Source organism: Strongylocentrotus purpuratus, unplaced genomic scaffold (assembly GCF_000002235.5).
Source record: "Strongylocentrotus purpuratus isolate Spur 01 unplaced genomic scaffold, Spur_5.0 spur5_scaffold_12, whole genome shotgun sequence".
Taxonomy (NCBI): Eukaryota; Metazoa; Echinodermata; class Echinoidea; order Camarodonta; family Strongylocentrotidae; genus Strongylocentrotus; species Strongylocentrotus purpuratus.
The window spans coordinates 33154906-33173432 of NW_022145597.1; the positions used below are offsets into that span (position 1 = coordinate 33154906).

Here is an 18527-nt window from a genome sequence, read left to right on the forward strand (position 1 = left end):
GAAGGTAAAGAGAAAGGAGGAAAGGGAGAAGAAGAGAAGAAGAGAAGAAAAAGAAAAATGACGAAAACCACAAAAATGTTCACCGGGAGGTTGGGTATACACGTTTTTGAATGAATAGTGGTGGTTAATTTTAAAATTGATCACGAGAGCGTTTTACATCCCCTTAAAGGTAATACAATGTTTTGGTATGGGGTCATGAATTTGGTTCAAATGAACATATTGGAAGCATATGCGATCCTACAATATTCATTGATCGTTGTCGTGGTTGAAATCGAGTGTAAAGTTATGAAATTGTAAATAATAAACTCTTTATGCTGTATAGCTCCCTCTCAAGGTCAAGATATGAATTAAGCTATAAAGCAATGTTTCTTGACTAAAATCGACCGATTGGCTGTTCCCGTTTGGAAATTATATATCACAACTACATATTCTGAAACTTTCATGGTCGCAGCTACCATTGTACGGCCGTAGGCGCCATTTCAAATTTATCCAAATTTACCGGGAGCACCGGTAAATTTTTATATTCAATTTTTCTCGAAAGCAGAAGTGTTTTAGAGGCAAAATTTTCGAGTGCTTATAATACATCCACCGAGGCATCCAAATATATCAAAATTGTAAAGAATCACTATCCACCCAATTTTCAAATTTCCCAAAACTTTGTATTACCTTTAAGAACGAAGGAGTTGGTTGACTGATCTAGGTCTTGTATCAGAATCACTGGTGAAGTCAAAAAGAAGAGGCATAGGAGCACGGAGGCACGTGCCCCTATACACAGTCAAGGGCGAAAGAAACAAGAAGAGAAATAGAAATCAAACAGAGATTGAAAGAAATGGAGAGGTGTGAAATTAAACGTGAAAAGGTGATAGTTCCCCCTTTCCCCACAATAATGATGACCTTGTCAATTCACATTAATATGGCCACCTAGTAACAACATTTGCCTTATCCCTTCCCCCTGAAAGTGCTCCCCTTTTAAATAAAAAAATAATAATAATAATAAAAATAAAATAATAATAATAATAATAAATAAAAAAAATCAACAACAAATCAACAACAACAAAAAACAAAAAACAAATCCAAAATCAAAATCAAAACCATGGTCTAGTTTAGATCCACTCTACGCCAGTGTTCCGAATTTTTATTTATTTATTTATTTTTAATCTTTTGACAGGGTAGCCCAATCACCAATAAGTAGTGGTCTTTCATTTCCATGGGGCCCTGAATAAACATGAACATATTTACATCAAAAAGCATAACGTTTATACAGAACAGTTAAAAAATAATACTCGTTTGCAAAATAAACATTATCATTAACCTAGTTTAACAGTAATGTCAATAGGAAAATATTGATTAAGTCGCAATTATGTGAATAAGTCATGTTAATATTACAGAACATGCACATGGAAGAAACAATTGGGCTACACTAATAACAATCAGTGTGAAATCTAGGCACACGTAAACATCCACTGTCCATTTGCCTTGTATGACGCTCATGTACATCATTAGGATTGATTAAGCCTTATGAAGGTAAGAAGGTGCTAAGTTATGAACGCACTTATATATCATCATAACGCGCCTTAACTCAAACCGTTTGTCTACCGGTAGCTAGTGTCATCCTTGTGAACAAATCAGCCGACGGTGTGTCATATGCAGTCAGTCCGCAGGTCCGTATGCTAATGAGCAAATTCGCGATATTTATAAATCGAGAGCAAAGTGAGGGCGTAGCTGAAATGTTGATCTCGCGATCGGCGAGAAAACGAACCGAGGCTAGGGCCTGTAGTACACGCTGCGCCAACGTGCTGCAACATCATTTTATCGTCGTGATGTCTGGGTGAGTACCTTTGCTGTTTATTTGTCGTTCTATACATGTAAAATTTATTCCAAAATGAGTTGATTTCGATGAAATACGAGTATTTTACGAAAGAAACGTATTTTAACATTAATTTTGACTCTGTTGAGATGTTGGTGGATGCTGACCCGTTTACCAAATTATGGCTAAAACCACGACGTTTTCTGGACAGTTGAGATGTCAACCTTTCTGATGATACCAATTTGATTGAGGCTTTTTAATGGACAAAATGTGTAATTTAGGACTCAAAGTTAACAATTTTTATCGCTAAACGCGGGATTTACGCTCAAGTGCGACACATGACTCGTGTAATGAGTATTATGACCGAAACTGACCGAGTTCTCCGAGTGTTTTGGCGGTAGTGGTAGCCAGTCCCACATACTGATAATGACGTCTTTACTTTTTCAATCGAGTGCAAATTAACTGCAAGCTTGCCATTTGAATTTTGATTTCTTGTTTAAAATTCACGGGATTGAAGGGATTCTATAACTTATGTTATATTTATAATTCGATGTTATAAACTATCATTAACCAGCAACTAGCAATGACCAATGCTGATAAAAAAGGGTGATATTTATTTGACTAATTTTGAGTTTAGTCGTAGATTCTACGTAGATTCCAGATGTAGACTCTAGGCCTAGATCATGTAGATCTAGGCCTAGTTGAACTAATTTGGATATTCATGAAGTTTCAAATCTCATGTTTGTATAATGCAACAATTTTGTCTAAATTTACCCAATGCTTAAAAATAAAAGATCACGCCCAACGATGTCTATGCTCTCACCCTAGTCTCGGCCTCTCAGGGGGAGGGCTGTTTGCTCATTTGGCGAGGCAAACGACAGGGCTTATTTGGCAGGTAGATCTATTCTGAATTTTCCATGGAACTTGCTTTGTGCCTTTGACTGTGGGTATACACGTAGTCGTCACTCCTGCAAGACAAGGGCTGACGTATTCCTTGCATATTTGTAGTGGTTGAATTTTGGCATTTCTTAATGCTATTTCTGGTAATTTTACTCAATATATTTCTTCCAAATTAGTTTTTTATTGAAATCCATTATTTTCCCCCCTTTATAGACCCTAAGTAAGAAACAAATTTTGCTCCTAGTCTCCAAACACAATGTTTAATTTTAAAAAAAGTACTATAGAACTGGGAAAGTAGTCTAGAGATACTAGCAAATCTATAGACTACATGTATGGTAGAAGATGCGAAAAAATTCAAAAACATTACCATTAAAACGTCATGTCAGGAAAACAAAAAGAACAACAAGATGTTGTGGAGTGTTTTTATTCGCCATAATACTCAAATTTGTTTCTTCTCTAACATTTAATCTTGTAATTTTTTTTCTTCCTCATTCAGGGTTCCCCTTTCATCAAAACGACTGGTGCATTTTTTTGGAGATTCGATTATTCGTGGTCTGGAGACAAATATAATTAACGGCTCGTTTTCGTCGGAAGTATTTTGTTTTCCTGGATGTACAATTAGCGGCCTAAGAACACGCGTCAAGGAAACTATTACCGAACCGAATTTTAATGTTGATGTTGTTTTTTTACATGTGGGCACTAACAATTTGAACAGGAGTGTCTGGGATATTGATGTGAAACAATATCGTCTACTTTTTTATACTGTGCGGGAACTATACCGATCAGCGACAATTATTTTCAATGCGATTTTGCCCAGATGGGACTCAGAAGACCTTTATGCCAGCAGCCTGTATTATAATATTAAACTGAACAATTTAGCATGCACCTTAGAGAACTGTTTGTATATAACGCAGAGTGATTTGTTTCAAAACTTCGATGATTTGCATGCCTATGACGGACTGCATCTAAATTTCTATGGAAAAATTGTGTTTGCTGAGGCTGTTATTGGGGCAATTACCAAATGTTTGACACCACGTATTAAGGGGGCTGTATATGTTCCCCCAGAACTGAGGAAGCTTTGGTCTCCGAAGCCCCAGCGACGGGAGAAGAGAAGAGACAATGAGATCAAGGAGAGGAAACAGAAGATGGAGGAGAACAAAGAGAAGAAAATAGAGACGGAGGAGACAAAGCGAAGCATGGAGAAGGAGAGAACGCGCAAGATGGAGGAGAGAAAGCGGAAGCAAGCAGAGAGAAAGCGCAAGATGGAGAAGGCGAGGAAGCGGAGGATGGAGAAGGAGGCTGAAAGAAGGAGAAGGGAAAGTGTACCCATCGATCCGCTGGTATTTATACGGCCGCGTAGATACGCAGTTCCCCCGCGACCACCAGACCTTCCTCCAAATCAATACATCCCCGATTCCCCAGCCCACTGGCTGATTCCGTATGTAAGTCTACCAGCCCCGTCCATGACTTTTCATACCATGTCTGACCTCCCAGCACCCATGTCACCATATCTGAAACGCAAACTCCTTGGGAAGAGAAAGCGAATACAGGCCAGGGCTCGGAAACGGAAAAAGCATCGGAAGAAGGTACATAGACTGTTTATTTCTTATCAGTTTTAGGAAATGCGTCTATCATTAGTAAACCAACATACATGTGCAATTATCTAGCATTTTTTGGATAGAATAATACTTGTACATGTGTAATATTATAAAATTATGAATTACATTATTCTAGAGATCCCTTCAAAACAGTTCAACCTAAAAAATCAACAGAACTTGGATTTAAGCAGAATTTGTTTTTTAATCACTGATCTTAGTATTTCATTATAAAAATTACAGATTATGTAAATCCATGTTTTTTCTACTTTATACTAATGACCAATCTTTCCACTTTTTGCACATACAAATTGGTCAAAAGATGAATAAACCCCCTTTAGAGTATATTTCCTTATTTTTGTTAAACTTTTTTGCTTTGTGTAGGTGACAGGATTTACATGTAGTCTGCTTTCACTGCTGCGGGGGTAAACCCATGGAAACCATCCCAGAGATCATCTTCAACTTCATCCTTATCAACGGCTTCATCATCGACGACATCTCCATCAACGGCTCCATCATCAACGGCTCCATCATCGACAGCTCCATCATCAACGGCTCCATCATCGACGGCATCTCCATCATCAACGGCTCCATCATCGACGTCTCCACCATCCACTGCTTCTTCATCAACGTCAGCAGCTAGGGTAACTCCAAAACCATGTAACAAATCTAGGTGTGGACCATGTGCAATATGTGAAAAATCATCAACAAGATATACCCACTTACTCTCAATAAAATCATTTGAAATAGCTAATTTAATACTCAGCAAAAATCCTTCCATTACGGATTGTGATTGTATATGTAATGCCTGTCGTCAAAAATATAGAAATAAAGTTAAAGATAAGAATTACACACCAGAAAAAAACAAGAAAAAAGGATAGGTCAGAGGCTTGCTTTCTCTCACATTCATTTTTATGTACTAATTTTTCACAGTTAGAAGCCAATATAAATGTAGAAGAGTTTAATGTAGTATTTTCCCTTAATTATGAAACATTACCTAATCCAGTTCCCCTCTGTCGCAAACATAGATCCGAAATTGCTAACTTTCAGGAAATTAAAATCTGCGCCATTTGTAACCAGTCCTTAAAACCTGCAATAAAGCGATACAGCTTGTATAATAATGAAACTGTAGATTTGGACAGAATACACATGATTAATGAGTCCATTGTTATAAAAGAAAGTGACGTCATTTGTAAACATTGCTATAATTTTGCGACTTCCCCAAGTCGTCTGACTACTATACGTCATAGTTTAGGCGACATTGAAATATCAATTGATAGGGAGATTAAAGAACTAGAAAATATTCTTGATAGTGATTCTTTAATCGATAGAACATGCAAAAAAAACACTGAAACAGATATGCTCATGGTGTAAAACAAATTTCAGTTTTTTATTTACTGATGCCTATGATTTTTTCATTGAAGAGTTAAAGCGAAGTTGCAGTGCTGAGCAGTTTGACGATTGCTGTCGGTCAAAACCATGGCTGCGAGTCAGGATATTTAGTTCATTTGGCAATTCTCTTTCAACTCGTACTTTTTCACGAAAGAGAGGGATTTTGTATTATCTGTCTTCTGTCACAATGGAACAGCTTATAGAAGCACTGTACAATGCTCAGTGGAAAATACGGACCCTTCAGAAAAAAATTGATGATGATGAAGGAATGGATATACATTCAGACCAATCAGAGAGCATGGATCATTCTTTCCAGAAAGTGATGATTGAAGGAAATAAAAGAATGACCGTTCAAGCCAGAAAGATTAATGATACCTACTCACAGAATCCATTAGAGGTCCAAGATTTCAACATTGTAGATTCACAGTCTCTTTTTGACCCATTTATTTGGAATATCATTTGTTTGATTACATCTAATTTAGAAGAAGTAAGTTCCTACAAGAGAAATCCAGTTTGCTTAACTCAAGAATTTATATCTTTTCCAAATGAAAGCACACCTTTTGGCATGCAAAGAAAAATCAAACGAATTGTTTCAGTTTTTGTTTTACAGTTTATTTTGAGTGATACATGTACTTACCCATTTCCTATTGTCATTGCCAACGTGATTAAGAGGCTTTCACATTCTTCTGCTCTTCTTCAAATGATGAATAGGTTGGGATTTTCTTGTTCTGAATGTACCCTAGATAGGTTTTTGCAACTTGTTAAAGATGTTCGTGATGCTAATGGGCCGTTAGCCTCACTAGATGTAAATTTGTTAACACATGTCACAATCGATAACATTGATGTTTTAGCATCCCATGCAGCTGTGACAGCGCAGCAAACAAGGAGTTGGCATGGAACATCCATAATGGCCCAACAACCAAAACCTGAAAGCGAAATGCTTCATAGTACATTAGAAAAAATAGGTCCAGATCTACCAGTGGATACTTGTGTTACTCCACGAACAAACAAACCTTCTGTAAGAAAAAGACTGAAAATTTCACATCCCACTGATATTCCTACAAAAGAAGATTTTCAGCCTCCCCAATTTAAAACACATATTCGTTCCCAAATTTCATGGGAGACATTTATTACTTCAGAACCAGAAAAGGAATCTCTCTGTAAGATAAGGGATGAAATGCTTGTGTATGCTTTAGAGAGATATGTTTGTGTTAAAGAACCTTCATTACCATTACTACCAAGTTTCAAATGTAAGTTGCTTCTTGAAAGTGAGGAGACAAAAACTGAGCAATCGAAATTTTCATACTTGTATGTGTTAGATCAACCTGCTGATTGTAAACAAACATTACTACGTTCCTTGCACATGCTTTATGACCTTTTCAAGATAAATAAGAGTGTTAATCATCTAGTAGTAGCAGGTGATGGTGCTACATTCAAGATTTTGCTTGACATTAAGCGAGAATATGGTGATGTGCTTGACTGGATGATTCCATACATCGGGGACTGGCACTTACTTAAAAACTTTCAGGAAGTTATCATGAAAATATTTTGGGATGGGGGGCTTAAAGACATTGCCAAAACAACACACAAAAGTATGACCCTCCAAAGTCTTGCCACTTGTTCCAACTTTAAAAGAACTCATAAATTTCTTATTCAAGCGCATGAAGCTCTGCTGATTTATCAGTTTCAGTGTTTCCTTGATTCCAGAAAGGAAACATCAGGTCTATTGAGTAATGAAAGCTTTTTAGAGGGTATTCACTCTGTTGTACAGTCACTTGATGTTGGAGAGAAAGGATTTGATACAGAAACATTTGAAACCAAACAGCAAGAATTTTGTATGTCGCCTATATTCCTCTCTCTCAAAGAAGAGTTTCTTGAATACTGTGAGAAAATGTCAGATAAATTTCCAACTTTCAGGTTTTGGAACAGGTTTATACACGTAGACTGTATGCTATATGTTCAGTATTTCATCAGTATTCGTTCTGCCAATTGGGATTTAAGGAATGCTGCGCTTAAGGAAATTGCCCCAATGTTTCATGCTTGTGACAGGCAAAATTATTCCAAAATGATACCTATCCATCTGAGTATCATGCAAGGTTTACCAGAGCATGTTCTGTCACATTTCAAGAATGGTGCCTTTGTGTCAAATATAAAGGGAACAGAATTTTCTTGTATCGCTCTTGACGAAGCTCATGAGATGATGATAAATAAAGATTGTAAAATGGCACTCTGTAGAAGCTTACCGAAAAACATGGACAAAATTGCTGGAGTAATTCAGTATCAAGCTCAACTGATAAAGAATTTTCAAGAACAATTAAATGTTTTTAATCCCTCCGCGTCAGTTTTACATAGAGACCTTTCTTTTTCCGTTGTGAAATCAGAATTTTCAAATGTGAAGGCTTACTTTGGCAAACTGTGTGAAAGTACAATGTTTTCGCCTGACCAAGACTCTCCTTTACATCATGTGTTTACAGGTGCTCATGCCTCAAAAGAGCAGGAAACAAGTCTGATGTCATACAGAACTATTGGTCAAGAAGCTTATTCGTACTTCTGCAAGTTTCAAGTGTTAAAAGATAGTAGTATACAAAAACCTGTATTGAGACGGCATAATCTAAGAACTTTTGCCAAAAAAAAGATATCCCACAAAAAAGTCACAAGTCTAGAAAAAGAAAAAAAAATGATTACATTATGTTACAAACGAACAATCGCATTTTCAGAGGAAAAGGGACTCCCGATATCCACTTTATGCCAGTTTATTGAAAAACCTCGGGCTATTTGCAATCCTAATAATTTGCCACACAAAGGTGCTAAATATGTGATTTATGACATTTTTGACAAGCGATATGGACAAAAGTATAAAGTAGTATCTGTTAAACCAAACATGGAATTAAAAGGTGCATGTTTAATCGCAGAGGGCATGAACATAATTTACACAGCACCACTTCGCCATTATAAAACGTTTTCAGACTATGCATCTTTTGTGGTTGCTAGATGGATTTTGTCAAGTTTTTCTAAAGGTTTTGCTGAAGTTCGGATTTTATTTGATCAAGTAGATACACAAGGATTGTCTCCTAAAAATATTGAAAGATCAAGAAGAGATGGAGTAGATGAAAGTGTTGAATGTGTAGAAAATATAGGTGACGATACTTTGTTACCAACCAACTGGTCTACTTTTTTGAAAGTTCGTAAGAATAAACACACTCTCATTAGATACCTCTCACACAAGATTGTTAAAAGTGTCGATGGCAAATTGAGGGAGAATCAAGTATTTATAACTTCGGGTGGGTTCCATGTTGGGTTACCGAAAACAGAAGACTGGTCAGGAATGGTTGTTTCCAGCAGAGGAATTGAGCATCATAAACTTATACATAATCATGAGGAGAGTGACACCCAAATTTTTCTCCATGTCTTTGATTCACATTGTAGTAATATTTTAGTGTACTCCATTGACAGAGATGTGGGTATAATTGGCTTGCCGTTAGACTTTCAGAACAAGTCTGTTTGTGTGCAATACAATGCAAAAGTTGGTGAAGAAAAATACCTCAATATTAATGTTTTACAGGATGCTATTCGAGCAGATTCTGATTTATCATGTATACTTGCACAGAATATTGATGTTTTTAAGTGTATTCAGATGCTTTACATATCATCAGGATGTGATTTTGTATCGTTTTTTGCAAAGTTGGGTAAAAGTACCTTCTATAAAGTTTTTTTTCAGTATACGTCTTTCATAACGGGAGAGAGCAATCAAGACACACACGGTAATTTGACTTGCACTACAGTGAACAAAGATAGTGAGATTGGCCTACTTGCATTTTATAGATTAGTGTTATCTGTATATTTTAAGGCAAATAGAGCATGTCTGCATGAGTTTGATAGCCCACTTCAGCTGTTCAATAGTGTGTCTGGGGAAACAGTTATGGAACAACATGAAGAGGCACTCAATATTGTCAGGAAGGCATCATGGAAAGGGGCATACGAAGATGAATTGTTGCCTTCAAATAATGCCCTACAATTTCATTGGTTGAGGGCTTGTTGGGTGAGTACAGTATGGAATCTATGCACTGAACCACAATTTAAATACCCAAATCTGACATTGCATGGCTATGTGATAACATCCGATAAGGGCCCTCCAGTTGTTGACATTTTGTGGGACTCCGAAGAGAATATTAATAGAGTTCGCAATAACGTAGCATATTTAACAAGAGGCTGTTCATGTCAAAAGAACAAATGTAGCAACAGAATGTGTAAATGCAGGAAAAATAATCAACATTGTGGACCAGGATGTAGGTGCAAAGAGTGTGGAAATATGGCATCTGTAACATTAGATGATAGTGATACATGTAGTGAAAATGAGGGCGATGACTATTCTGCTAGTGACAGTGAAGAGGAGACAACATCTCATATCACTGAAGATGAAGTTTTGACCTTGGAAACTGATGGTCTGGAGGAAGATCAATATGTCTTTGAAGATGGTTCTGATGAAGAGTTTTAATGATTTTTTATATTTTTTATGTACAGTATCCTCATGTTTGTCTAGAAAGGACATTGCCAGTGTGTGATATTTAAGTGTGTGATCATTGTTTCTGTGTTATGTTTCACATGATAACAATTCTTGCCTTTCATGTATATCCTCGGGGAGAGGAAATAGTATTCTTTATTGCAGCTGTATGTGTTTGACATGACCAAAAAATGATCTCTATGTACCTTTTATATTTGTATGTATTTTTTTAAGACACGCTTTTCTTCCGTTGTATAGGATTTAAATTCAGGTATTCATGTGGTAAAATTTTACTAAGATTTGTTTACCGTTTTGTATTTTATAAGTATCTTGTAGATGTGCTCAAAATATACATAAATGTTACAGGAAGTAGCCATCATTGACAAAACTGTTCTAAACTACCTCATCATTCCACCTGTAGACGCTTTGTAGTGTTACAGTGTCTTTTTTTAAATTGTTTAAGATTTTAACGCAAAAGACAAAAGTAACAATATTCTGAACTGAAATGTGTCACAACAATCAAGGCTGCAATGTGTGATAACTTGCCACAGAATGAAATTTCTAGTACCTGTACATGTAAATATGATTTATGTTGTAATGTATTTTTCTTGAAACATTCCATGCATAACATTGTTTATTAAGTTGGATAATAAGCAATGCAGTTTTAAAGAATTTTTCTTTTTTAAAGATGCTCTTATTCAGTACAGGTTTAGTGTAAGCAGTTTTGTTGTGTTGGGATTTGCCCATCTTTATGTCATCTCATATATGTATTTATCAACATGCATAGGGCCAGCCAGGTCCTGATTGCTGTTGAATCTTGCCACAAAGAAAATACTTATACTTGGTACACATTTATGTTATCATGTACATGGTGCTATGTACATGTAACAGTCTTAAGCTTTTTATGCTTTTGAAATAAAGTGTTTTTGTTTGATTTTATATGACTTTGTGACTTGTTTCATCTTTGTGATTGCAATTCACAACACAGTTGCTCTCATATTCAGTTCAAAATGGGTTATGGTTTAGAGTGCTTGGAGAACAGGGTATAATGTTGAAATGCAAAATTTGAAATGTTTTGAGAAATGTTCATGGAGAAAGAGAGAGGGAGGAAAGAAGACAGATAGAGAGAGAGTGGGACGGGCAGACAAACATAGAGAGAGAGAGATGGAGAGAAAGAGACAGAAAGAGGTGGACGAGGGAACCGAGGGTTAAATGATCATATCTGATTGAAGTACAAGACTTCACTGCGCAAGCAGCATGCCACAAACCTACAATCACCGACATAATTTTGAACTAACGGGACTGGATAAATTCGAGAGGGTAATTAGTGTATCATAACTGGTGCTAAAACCGTACAGGAGATATGTATTTTAGACATTGAAGACAACTGATAGTTTAATTAATACATAACACTATATTTACGGGTACATACGCGGTTTCATAAGTCCAAACGACCGAGTTAATGCCTTTCTATCTCGAAAAACCCGAACGGTATAGCAGACCAGCATCTCGACGTCATACCAATGACGTCATGTCAGTGGCCAATTGCGCATGCGTAGAGTAGCCATTTCTGTAGCGGCAAAGAACCTACATGATAGTACATCGTTTCTTGATCATGCGTCAGATTCTGGTGGATCCTGACCCGTTTACCGAATATATTTCAATACCGTCACGTTTTTTGGACAGTTTAATAATATGACTTTCCCTGTATGCAGTTCCTATTTCGGCTTTTTGATAAAAAAGAATGAAATTTTGCAGTTAAACTACACGTGAATTACGTAAAATCTTTGGTGTCCGGTCAAATTAAAATTTGACATGAAAATCATTATGAGTAAAACATTTGTTTGGATTTTCATATCAAATGTTCTTTTATCTAACTACTCTAAAAAAATTAAGGCATTTAGAGTTCTTTTAAGCCAGATATTACGATCTAAAATCAGGCTTTCCATTGTGCTTTTGTGAGGTCAAGAGGAGGTCACGCTCTTTCACGCTCTGTGCCTCCTCGATAAACTAGAGCGCTTTATGCGGACCTGCGGACTGACTGTATGTCTTGGTGAATATTATTCTTGCGGCCCTCTTTTGAATTTGTTGCAGCTTAGTTGTATGAGAATGAAATCTGTTCGAGCATACAACAGAGCAGTAATCTAATCATGGCAACACTATAGACTGTTATAAAGTAACTTGAAGAATTTGTTTAGGGGAAAAGCTCTCTTTATCATGCTAATGTTTTTCTGGGTAAGTTTACTTACGTTTTCGATTTGTTTAGACCATTTCAATTCTTCATCTAAAAGAATACGTAATGACTCTCTGGATTGAGCAGGGCATGGGCGGATCTAGGGGAGGGGGTTAGGGGGTTTACCCCCCCCCCCCCTACTTGGGCTGACCCCCTCCCCCCCCCCAAAAAAAAAACACAACAGTAAACCATTTTTTATTTTATTTTTTAAATGTCGGGGGCAATTTATTTTGTAGTGCTTCCTACCCCCCCCCCCCCTCCCCCTGACCGAAATATTGGTCGGCGCGATTTTCAAATTTCGGGGGGGGGGGGGGGCAAAATGATTTGTGTGTGTGTGTTAGTGCTCACTAGAGTTATTTCATCCCAACTTAATAATTAAAAAAATGAGTTTCATATTTTTCAACATATTATTATACAGAATTTAAATTATCAATTTTTCTTTTATTAAAACACAATCTACCAATAAATCCTCTCCCTTGCTGTCCTCCTCTCTAACTCCTTGGACATACCCCCCCCCCCCCCCCCTCGCCCTCTCCTTCCCTCCTCCTCCTCCCTTCTATTTGTGTGGGTAGGGAATGCATTCTGAGACAGGTTTCTTTACAATATCGAAATGAATTAAGTTTTGACTTCGTTCTACATCTACCTCGCTCTCCTTAAAACTTTACAGTTACCCCATTTTCTCAGATGTATAGGCTGGGGAAATTAGTAGTCTTTACTTTGTATAAAAATATCCACAGGCTTCATCATCTGTCATCGTATTTGTTTTGCCTGTGGACTTTGTAACGGATACATCTAGCATTTTAAGAATCACAAAGCGGAATCTTAAGATATGAAGACTTGAACATCAACGAAGACAAGAGATTTAGATTGTGCAAACAGTGCAACCAGATTTATAAAATAATATATTTTGTCTCCTCTCCCATTGTTTTTGACAGGGATTTATCCCCGGCATTTATGCATGTTTCTCTCCTTTTGAAAGCACCCCGGGCCGATTTTTGTGTGTATTACGAGCCACACTTTGTTGCGTGAAAAGTCGTACCTCTGTACCGGAGATTTCGGGAACATGTCGTGGGGGGGGGGGGGGGGATTTATCCCAATAATAAAGTGAATATAAATTAGGAAAATGCATTATGATTCTTGATTACTAGATGTCAGGAAACTTTGAATCTATATTCCGCACAATACATTCTATCTTGATTACTTCATAAACAATTATAGTGATAGGTAACAAAGTAATATAGTTCTGTGTAGGCCTTTTTGAGTCAATCTATACACCTGCACAGCACATACAATGAGTACGAGAATACACCCGACGGTGGCATTTAATTATTATAGCGAAGAGAACAAGTTTTGTATAAAAATATTTAGGCATTAATTCAGTGGCGTATCGTGGAGCTCAGGGCGGTTGTTTTCGACAGCCGTTTCGATCGAGGAAGGTATCGAAAATCTATTTCTAGTCAAATCAACTTCTACTTTCTCAAATGTGAAGATCTAAAGCGAATGACTCGTTAAATATTTATTAAAATATATATTGTTTTAAAACATTCATTCATTATATCCGATAATAAGTCCATGTGACGGCATAATTTAATATGATGCAAAAAATTGAAGAAAAGAAATTCATGTTTCAAAACCAACAGTTTTATTAGGTCACGAATTTTCGCCATAAACGTCTTTTATCATGTGGTTTTAATACATAAACATTATATGGCATTATACACCTGTTTTCGATATGAGGCGGATTCAGCAATCCGTGGAATGCGGATCTTAAATACTATAAGTATACAGTTTATATCTTTGACACATAAACAACGATTTTATGTCACATTAAGAATTGTTTTATAAAAATACAAATACACATGTACCATGAAGATATGGCGTATATATGCAATACTGAATGAACTATTACCAACAGCAACAACAACAACCATCTCCTCCAAAATTTAAACGCAAGCCTATTTTAAAGCGTCCAGAATTTAAGTTAAAACTTGGGAAGGTTTAGAAAGATTAGAAAGTGGTTACATTCAAGCGTTATCCGCTCAGTGTGGAAATGAATGGCTAGTTTGACAATATTTGCACATAATGTTTGCTTAGACATCAATACTTACTTTACTTTATTCCAGCGATGGTATAGGACTATGCCTGTTCTTTGGTCGGTAATGTCTTCTTAAGCGGTTATACATTATCATTTCAAATTAAATACTTAAATGATTAACAGCTTGTACAGCTATAATACAGGCTAATAGACAAGATCATGGTTTTTAGACCAGTATTTGTCTAGTATGTTCTTAAATCAATTTACAGAAGTTGCTGACATAGTTACTTACCTCAGAATACTTGATAAATATCCACGAAATAACCCAAACTGTCACATCAGTAGTGATGAATAATCTGTGAATTATCGCTCCCAGAACATGAAGAAGACGAAACGATGAACATCATCATGCAGAAGCAAAGAAATCAATGTGTAATGTCCACTATACGTATAGCTTGGCCGCAAGCAATTAACTTTTCAATAATGTCCAAGCCACAATATTGACCTTGTGTCATTCCTTCTCTTGAGAAAGAGAATTCACGTTTCATTCACACAGTATCCTGTATAGACTTCAACATCTTCACAAAAGAAACTTCAATAATTAGAGACGTCAATCATTTGCAAACAAATTTGTGTATGAGAAATTGTTTTGATGATAGAGCACACACGGACAAATAAGTTTCTGTTTGTACTGAAATGTCTAGTACTTTTATTATTTGTTCTGCTACAGCCACTACATCCTTCAAAGCTATAGTTGGAGTGCGGTCAGCCGATTATCCCGTGTCTGGTTGTTATTGTGTCATCTATCGAACTTATCGACCTATGAATATACAGTGTAGGTAGTTTAGAATCCTTTTACAAATTACATCATACCTTAGAAACGGAAAGCCCATGATCGTAAACACCAAAAAGTGAGTTTTAAATAATGTAGAGTCCGATTTTTAGGTGGATACATATATATATATATATATATATATATTACAACAACCGTTACATCTAAAGTTATTATGCCCAATAAGCTTTGGAGACAATAAAGTAATAATAGTAAAATAATAAAATATATGATTCCCATGGCAACTTGGCTTTCGGATTCATGTAAATGTTTAAGGTATATAGTTTAGGCGCTTTATTACTTGGCTATTTTTTTACAAGCTCAAGATAATTTTTTGCATTGAGATATACACTGTTACCCATTTAGTTGGAATAATTAGGCATACCTTCTTTCATGAAATGGTTGTGACAATATGATTTATTCTTGATAAATAAACTTTTCATGTTCTTAGAACTTTATTGATCAATCTCGAGATTCACAGACATTGATCTGTAAAGTTCTGATAAGATATAAAGTTTGTCTACCAAAAATAAATCATATTGTCTCAATCATTCCATGAAGAAAAAAAAAGATAAGAAAAATTACTCAAACTTTAAGGGCAACAATGTATTTATAACTGTATGTACGATCGTACAGACAGTATAACAATTACTTTGAAGATAGCATTCATCTTAGTCCTTCATTTCAGAACAAATTGAATTCATTTAGTTTACGATCAATACAGTTAAATAAAGTTGACTACCAAATTAAAGCAAATTCGAGTTTGATTTCTTGTGCTTACACTCGTATTATTGAGTAACGATAAGATATAGTGTAACATTATATTTTCACACGGCTTGTTAGTCAATCCTCTTTCTTTACAGATCATTCCCTTTACTGGTACATGTATATTCATTGTGTTTCCAAAGTTTTCTTCATTGCTTCCGGGTCGATAATGTAACCAACTTCAAAGAAGACTAGGACCGTGATTAGGTTACACCCATTAAAATAATATGCATCATTGGCTTATTGACTCTTGCCTTGTTCTCGAAAGAATAACACTTTTTTTAAAGGAAGACAATTTGCAGTAGGATGGTAAGGAGTATATGTTCCTCTCCCATCGAATTGAAGAAAATTAAGAGAGAGAGAGAGGAAAAGAAACTGAGAGAAAATAGAGAAAGGAGGAGATTTAAGGGAAGAGAGGAAGAGAGAGAGAGAGAGAGAGAGAGAGAGAGAGAGAGAAGAGGCGGGGCCGGTATAAAGCAATATGAAAGGAAAACGATATGATACCCGGAACATGTAGGCCGGACCGTGATTAGGTTTAGAATCCACCCATTAAAACTATATGCATCATTGGCTTATTGACTCTTGCCTTGTTCTCGAAAGAATAACACTTTTTTTTAAAGGAAGGAAATTCGCAGTGGGCGGGTATACGGAGTATAAGTTCCTCCCCCATCCCATTGAAGAAAAATTAAGAGAGAGAGGCAAAAAAACTGAGAGAAAAATAGAGAGAGGGGGAGACTTAAGGGAAGAGAGGGAGATAGAGAAGAGGCGGGGTATAGTAGAGTAAAGCAATATATTATACCCGGAACATGTCCCTTTCCCTCTCTCGAGTCTTATTATTTTGCATTTCACAGAGTTCACAGAGTTTACCCCCCCCCCCCCCCCCCCCCCCCCCCCTCCTGACATCAGCGCCCCCTCAATGGCTAGACACATTTCATACAATTTTTGACCAAGCTCTATCAATCTTCCTGTCTGATCTGAAACTTTGTGATTAGAATCCACCAGTGCGTCTCCTTGACAACTCTCGACGCGCCATTGTACGATTTCCACCCCGCATTCATTGAGAATCAGGATCAGCACAATCGAGTCCAGGATAAAACCCTATTGTTGGAGAATCGATTAACATATTCAAACGGCAGTGGGTCGAGAGTTTAGAGGTCTTAAATAGATCCATTAAAAGGCATGAAAGGACTGACTCTCAAGGTAGGGATTATCTGCCCACCGGGGTGTCAACATAATGTACAGTGTACTCAAAGAAGGATTAGAAAGCCACATTAATCCCATGTTCCAATTTCAGTTTATATGTTGCTAAAGAAAGGGAACATTCGAGAAAGAATGCTTGAGTAAGAGAATAGAAGGATTTAATTTTCGAGAAGAGGGGAATGAGGAATTTAGATCAAGTGTTTTGAGAGAGAGAGATAAAGAGAAAAGGAGGGTGAGTGGGGGGGGGGGGGGGGGTTGAGAGAGAGAGTGAGAGATTCGTATTTCAAATTAAACTGCATACAAATAACCTCTCCTCTGACTAGACTATTCTGTTAATCTCTAACCTTTTAGGCTTTTCTCCCCTCACGCCCTTTATTTTCTTCCTTGTCTCCTCTCTGTCACTTTCCATCCCCACCCTTTCTCATCATCTCTTCTCTATCCCCCTCTCACGCTCTTCTTGTATTCTTACCCACTATTCCCCCCCCCCCCCTTTTTACCCGTTTCTCTCTCTCTCTCTCTCTCTTCCACACTCAGTCTTCACCTCAACTTCTTCTAGCTAAAGCAATTTTTCTGAAAGACGTTTTCTGACAGGCCAGTTATAAAGGATGTACGGGCAACTGGACGTAGACTATCAAGACTACACCCAACCTAAAACGACCAGAGATAGAAGAGGGCATAACAGGCAATTCCAACAGACCCACTCAAGAACGGACACCTTATCGAACTCCTTCTTCATGAGAACAGTGCGTGATTGGAACCAGCTTAAACCGGAGACTGTCGCCCACACTGACCCTGTCAAATTAAAAATTGCCCAGACGTCCCCCCCCCCCCCATCTACAAATTAATACACCCTACCCACACCTCCAGTTAAAACTCAGACGATTATTTTGGAGGACCAACCAAGAGTAACTAGATATAATTTGTTAGTGCTGTTGACATATTTTCTGAAATGACTCAAAATAAAACAATGAAAATTTCCTGAGATACAATCCTCATCTCTCTAAATACTTCAGTTACTACATTTGAAAATATGTAGGGGCGCATAGCAGTTTATCAATGCAAGAATAAGAAAATAAAGTACCAAACATAAATAAAGTATATTTCAATTTCAAATTTATTGCTAAAATGTCATACAATTCTCCATATAATAGAAAATAAATATGGCTGCAGTATTTTGGTTATCACATTATTGCACTCCATTCTGTCATCTTAATTATATTCATAACACACTGAAAATACAGCAATGAGATAAAGAAGAGTAAGGGTA

At 36.8% G+C, this 18527-nt stretch overlaps 1 protein-coding gene across 2 annotated transcripts in view; it reads right to left on the reverse strand.

Moving 5' to 3' along the window:
• LOC100893169 (stress response protein NST1) overlaps positions 1-15251 on the reverse strand; it is a 35472-nt gene extending 20221 nt beyond the window's left edge. The window contains exon 1 of one of the 2 annotated variants that reach the window (XM_030982471.1): positions 14756-15251. The gene's annotated coding sequence lies outside the window, so the exon portion shown is untranslated. Of the gene's footprint in view, positions 1-666; positions 945-14755 lie in introns of those variants that run through there. The other variant, XM_030982472.1, reaches the window with a different exon arrangement.
• Positions 15252-18527: the final 3276 nt, after the last annotated feature.